The following is a 7,111-nucleotide window of genomic DNA, read 5'->3' as shown; positions in this document are numbered from 1 at the left end:
TGCATTTTGTTAAAAGATTCCATCGTGCTAAACCATCTCACTTCTGCGGCATGTTCACGCGATATTTGCTTAACCATCTCCCATAGATTGTTGAGATTTCTTTGCAGAGCTTCTATCTCAAATTCCATGTTAAAGATTTCTTGTTCCGGAGATGGAGTTCTGGTGAGCATGCGTTGCCTGATTTCGGCAACATGGGCAATATGAGCTGCAGAGTCAGAAACAAATATAACCAATGTAACGTACCGTACTTTTACTACTTAAAAATTTGCGGAAAAATTAAAATTTTTCTTTAATATAAAATAATCTTCAATATTTGCCATAAAATACCACAACCAAATCCCCCATAAGAAAAGGTTGTCAAAAGAGTCGTTCATAAAATATTTGAAATTCGACATCCCCAATAAAATTTGCTAACAAAATACTTGCTCAAAACATCTCCCATCACATCATATAAATCAGAGTATTTTTAAACTTTGCATAAAAACGTAAACATGGCGGTCCTCGGGTTTAGCCTCCCGCTCAGTCCAAGCCTGCCACTTGGTCGCCACCTCCTGTCTCCTCATCAACATAAGCACCTGCATCGATCAAGTCTAGTGAGTCTAAAGACTCAACACGTATAAACTGGGAATAACGAGTATTACATAATAAAACCACATACAACTTCAAAATATAACATATATACTTGAAACTTAAACTTTGCGTAATAAACTTAAACTTTCATAATAACTTTGAACTCTCATAAACTTCTTTGAACTTGAACATACATACTTTGAAACTTGAACTTGAATAATAGCTTGAACTTTGCATAATAACTTTGAACATACGTACATACATACTATGACGTGCCATCATCATAAACTTTCATAAACATACTGCATACTTGAACATACGTAACTTCATCATTTTCGTAGAGGATGTTTCAAAGCAAGTGACCCATAACATAATAAATATCTGATCAGACAAACCACAGTACTGGGCTGACAGGGACGTATCCACTGCCACATACATAAGATCCCTGTTCATAATTTAACAGGCCAGTTGATCCACGTTCATAATTTAACGCTTCACAACCACGATCTAACCCGTTCATAATTTAACGGGCGGATTGGTCCCCGTTCATAATTTAACGCTTTCCAATCCTAACATAATTTGGTCACAAGACATTTAGCATACCTCCAAAAACTTAAAATATTTTCTTTGCACGTCCTGCATACTTACTTGGTGTTGAGGGATTCGTTGGATCTCGATTGGGGCCGTTGCTGCACATACTAACATGAATTCAAAAGCTTAACTTGCATATCTCATACTTAGCATGCTTACTCTCCAGCTCAAACGCCTCTTAGGACATTCTAAAATTCCCATGACTCGACCTTGTAAATCATAGTACTAAATCATGACATCAAACTCAAAGCATACTATAAATTTTTCCCAAAACATGAAGGACACGGACCTTGCTTAAAACACGGTTCAATGATCCAAAATGAAACTCCATATCATCTAAATTAATTTTTAGTATACTAGGATATAAAGATTTAATAATACTCAAAAAAATCAAGAAAAACTAATTTTGAAGTCAAAAATATGCACTAGGCAGCGCTGTCCCGCACAGGCAGCGCACTCGCGCTGCACACAGCAGCGCAGGTGCGGCGCTGCTGCCGCACAGGCAGCGCACCCGCGCTGCCTACAGCAGCGCGGGTGCGGCCTGCTGCCGTGCGCTGCCTCTGGCAGCGCAGGTGCGGCCTGCCCTCGGCCAGGCAGCGCCCCTGCGCTGCCAATGGCAGCGCAGGTGCGGCGCTGCTGCACCCGAACGCTACTCTTCCGACACGAACTCCTAAAAACATCATTACTAACTATCGTATATGTAGCAACGATCACCCATCGATTCCCAGCGAAGCCTGCAACAAGAAATTCTCAAGAACACATTAAAATTCATAACTTTCTTGAAACACGATTTGAGCAGTCATACTAAAAACTCCATAACTCACTCGTTTTTAATCCAAATAACTCGAATTTTATATCAAATCGAACGTATCAAAAAGATCTACGTTTTTGAAATAAAAGTTTTCTCAAAATCTTTACTGAAAAATCGCAGTATTTTTCAGAACAACAAAAACGTGAATTTGGTGATCCAAAAATTGTTTCAAACTCGATCTAGACGTGATTGCTCAAACTTCTACGCATCGCACATATAATTTTTGCATAAATAACAACACAACGCATAATATGACAAGATCGATGCATCAAGAACAGAATATACGTGCCTTTTGATATTTAAAAATACCGTAACGACGATACCGAAGCGGAGATGATACGGGAGACGATCCGGGACGAACTTGGTTAAATTTTCTTCAAAGAAAACTTACTAAATATATGCTGGAAATTTTCAGAGGAGATGTGCTCGTTGAATGAAAAAGGAAAAGGGAAGAGAATGAAATAAATAGATTGAGAGAGGAGTGTTTTTTTAAAAACACAACCTTCTTTTTGTCAAAAAGGTTTAATAGCATGTTTTGTTTTTGTTGTGTGTGTGTGATACGTGTAGGAGTAGGTGTAAAAGTGTGTTGAATTGTCAAATATTTTAATATGAATGTGTGGTGTGTGCGATATACATGTAAGTATATATATATATATCTATATATATACATATACATAAAATAATCATGCCAATTAAAATATTAAACAATTAATCAAATTAAAAAAATAAAATTTTAATCCTTTAAATAAATTTACTAAAATTTTCTAATTTTAAAATAAAATGTTCCAATACTAATTCTTTAAAAGTTTAAAAATCCTTACATTGCTAAATACATGAATTAGATCTTTAAATTACTAAAACTAAATAATTCATTTAAAATACTCCAGTCTTAACTTAAAATAAAACACCGCATTAAAATTCACTAAAAATCGTCCCGGTCTCCTTTCCTCAATCTCGCCTCGAATAATCGCCTGAAACATCTCTAGAAAACATTTTAACGTACATTAAATAAACATAAATAATTAAAATAATGAAATTTCATAAATTAAATAAATGCATGGATTTTACGTATACTGATTTTGGGCTTTACAATATCTCCCCCCCTTATAAAAATTTCGTCCTCGAAATTAAGTCTTACCGAACAACTCTGGGTAGCGGATTCTCATATCTGCTTCAGCTTCCCAAGTGGCCTCCTCCACTGATTGATTCAGCCACTGGACTTTGACTAACTTAGTCGTCTTATTTCGAAGTCTACGCTCTTGTCTGTCTAAAATTTTAATTGGTCTTTCCTCATAAGACAAGTCTGGAGTCAACTGCAATGGCTCATGGCTCAGAACATGCGAAGGATTTGCTAGATACTTCCTCAACATCGAAACGTGAAATACATTGTGCACTCCGGCCAAATTCGGCGGTAGGGCTACACGATAAGCTAGTGTTCCAACTCTGTCAAGAATCTCGAACGGTCCAATAAATCTCGGACTCAGCTTACCTCTCTTCCCAAATCTCATAACACCCTTCATAGGTGCTATCTTAACAAATACATGATCACCTACAGCAAATTCAAGATCTCTCCTTCTCTTATCAGCATAACTCTTCTGACGACTCTGGGCGGTCTTCATTCTGTCACGAATCTTAACCACCACATCTGCAGTCTGCTGAACTATTTCTGGACCAAGTTCTGCTCTCTCACCAACTTCATCCCAATGAACTGGCGATCTGCACTTTCGTCCATACAAAGCTTCATAAGGAGCCATACCTATTGATGATTGAAAACTGTTATTGTAGGTAAACTCCACAAGTGGTAGTTTAGACTCCCAAGTCCCCTGAAAATCAATCATACAAGCTCTCAACAAATCCTCTAATATCTGAATCACTCGCTCAGACTGGCCATCTGTCTGAGGGTGAAATGCAGTACTGAATAACAATTTCGTCCCCATGGCTGCATGTAAACTTTTCCAGAAGGACGATGTAAACCTCGGATCCCTGTCTGACACAATAGAAACTGGAATTCCATGCAAACGAATTATCTCCCTTATATAAAGCTCCGCATACTGCGTCATGGAGAAAGTCGTCTTCACTGGTAAGAAATGTGCTGACTTGGTTAGTCGATCCACTATAATCCAAATGGCATTGGATCCTCTGACTGACCTCGGCAAACCAACAACAAAATCCATGGTGATATTCTCCCATTTTCACTCTGGAATGGGAAGTGACTTAAGCATCCCTGCTGGTCTCTGATGCTCTGCTTTCACCTGCTGACAAGTGAGACATTCTGATACATATCTGCGGATATCTCGTTTCATCCCTGGCCACCAATACAAAATTTGCAAGTCTTTGTACATCTTGGTACCTCCTGGGTGAATAGAATACGGAGATGCATGTGCCTCTGACAAAATATCCTGTCTGATTGAATCACCACTAGGCACCCACATTCTATCTTTGTATCTCACAATACCATCTGACACTGTGTAGAGAGCACTGCCCTTCGCTTCATCTTTTAGTCTCCATTTCTTTAGTTTCTCATCTGAAGACTGTCCTGCTCGAATACGATCTAGCAAGGAAGATTTGACTGTCAGATTAGACAGCTTAGGAGCTTTGCCCTTGCGATAAACTTCCAAGTCAAACCTTTGAATCTCATACTGAAGAAATCTCTGAGCTGATAAATGAGCTATGACTGCAACTTTTCTGCTCAATGCGTCTGCGACAACATTAGCTTTTCCCGGATGGTAGCTAATTTCACAGTCGTAATCCTTTACCAATTCTAACCAACGTCTTTGTCTCATATTTAATTCTTTCTGTGTGAAGAAATATTTGAGACTCTTGTGATCGGTGAAAATCTGACATTTCTCACCGTATAGATAATGTCTCCAAATTTTCAATGCAAAGACAACAGCTGCTAACTCAAGATCATGTGTCGGGTAATTCTTCTCATGTACCTTCAACTGCCTGGAAGCATAAGCTATGACTCGACCTTGTTGCATCAATACTGCTCCTAACCCGAGCTTAGATGCATCAGTGTATAACACAAAATCTCCTTGCCCTGATGGCATGGCTAACACTGGTGCTGAAATAAGAGCTTGCTTCAAAGTATCGAAGCTCTTCTGACATTCATCGCTCCACACAAATTTTGCATTCTTCTTGGTCAATGAAGTAAGTGGCACTGCTATGGATGAAAACCCTTGAATGAACTTACGGTAGTAACCAGCTAAACCAAGAAAACTTCGGATCTCAGATGCATTCTTTGGTTCAACCCATTCCTTGACAGTTGCTACTTTCGCTGGATCCACCTCGATACCACTACTAGATACTATATGACCCAAAAACGCTACCTTTTCCAACCAAAATTCGCACTTACTGAATTTCGCAAATAACTTGCGACTCTGAAGAATCTGTAAGACTATCCTCAAATGCTGGTTATGTTCTTCATGGCTCTTCGAGTATATGAGGATGTCGTCAATAAATACTATGACAAACTGATCAAGATACTGATGGAATACTCGGTTCATTAGATCCATGAAAATAGCTGGAGCATTCGTTACTCCAAACGGCATCACTAAGAACTCGTAATGCCCATACCGGGTCCTGAAAGCTGTCTTGTGGACATCTGCTTCCTTCACTTTCAATTGATGATATCCTGATCGAAGATCTATCTTGGAAAATACAGTAGCTCCTTGCAATTGATCAAACAAATCTTCTATTCTAGGCAATGGATACTTATTCTTGATCGTCACCTTATTTAACTCACGGTAATCGATGCAAAGCCTCATGCTCCCATCTTTCTTTTTCACAAATAGTACCGGTGCTCCCCAAGGTGAGAAACTTGGGCGAATAAATTCCTTGTCCAGAAGCTCCTGTATCTGTTGCTTGAGTTCTAACATCTCCGATGGAGCTAATCTGTATGGTGCCTTAGAGATTGGCACGGTACCTGGCATGAGATCGATGGCAAACTCCACTTCTCTATCCGGTGGAAGTCCTGCAACATCATCTGGAAAGACGTCTGGAAAATCTCTGACTACTGGAACATCTGATATAGATGGAGTGGTTACATCAGGTGCTGACACAATACTGGCCAAGAAAGCCTGACACCCTTTGGAAATCAATCTCCTCGCCTGTATACAGGAGATCATGCGAGGAAAATTCCTCCATCTAGCTGGCTCGAATAGAAACTGCTCCATGCCTAATGGTCTGACCAACACTGATCTCTTCTGAAAATCAATAAGAACTCGATTCTTTGTCAACCAATCCATTCCCAAAATGATATCAAACTCAGGCATTGGCAATATGATCAAATCTGCATACACCAAGTGACCCTGTAGTTCTAGATCAATATCTCTGACCACACTGGTGGCTAACAACTCTTCCCCTGATGGAAGTGTCACTGCAAAGTTCACGTCTAGACCAATGGACTTGATGTCCAAATGATTAGCAAAGGTCTCCGATATAAAGGAGTGAGTGGCTCCTGAATCTATCAGTGCAGTTGTGGCTAATCTCTTTATGAAAATATTTCCTGAGAGATGTTAGCACAACACCAAACTTATATCCCAAAATACTAGCAATTAACTTTAAGCATAGTTGAAATCAATATATTCCAAGTCAATCTAAAATCTTACTAGTACACTAATAATCTCAAATAAAATTTCCACATGCAAGGCAAATAATACCGAGCTTAAATAGAAATGATTACCGGTCAGTAGTGTAGTGTCTGGGTTCGCCTCCTGTGCGTGCATGGAGAATACCCTCCCTTGGGTTGGCTGCTTCCACTGAGGACACTGCTTCAGCATGTGATCCGTAGATCCACATTTAAAACACTTGCCTGATCCATACAAGCATGGTCCTGGATGCTGGCGGTTACACTTCGGGCACATTGGGAAAACAACTGGCCTTTGAGGCGCCCCCTGCTGCTGGATAGGACCCTTGCCCTTAGGTGGTCCTTGGTAAGGCTTCTTCCCAGGCTGCCCTTGAAAATGTTTCTTGTACTGGGGTCGCTGATGCTGATGATGTGGCTGCGGTGGTGCCTGGTAGGGCCTCTTGCCCAACCTATCAGTCTCAATGTCTCTCTGGTCTTGCTCCGCCGCCAGAGCTCCAGAAACGGCAGCTGCATATGTAGTAAGGCCAGTTACTCTCACATCACGGCGCAAG

The 7,111-nt window shown here is 40.0% G+C and overlaps 1 long non-coding RNA gene across 1 annotated transcript; it reads right to left on the bottom strand.

The window, feature by feature from the left end:
• Window positions 1-354: 354 nt before the first annotated feature.
• Window positions 355-2,386, bottom strand: LOC140837876 (uncharacterized). The gene is made up of 2 exons (XR_012119496.1): window positions 2,262-2,386; window positions 355-575 (listed from the first exon to the last, which is right to left on the bottom strand). It is a non-coding gene; the product is annotated as an uncharacterized lncRNA (long non-coding RNA).
• Window positions 2,387-7,111: the final 4,725 nt, after the last annotated feature.

The sequence above is a fragment of the Primulina eburnea genome, chromosome 8, assembly GCF_022965805.1.
Source record: "Primulina eburnea isolate SZY01 chromosome 8, ASM2296580v1, whole genome shotgun sequence".
Taxonomy (NCBI): domain Eukaryota; kingdom Viridiplantae; phylum Streptophyta; class Magnoliopsida; order Lamiales; family Gesneriaceae; genus Primulina; species Primulina eburnea.
The sequence above is the reverse complement of the archived record's forward strand: the minus strand, read 5'-3'. Positions and strand labels throughout refer to the sequence as shown.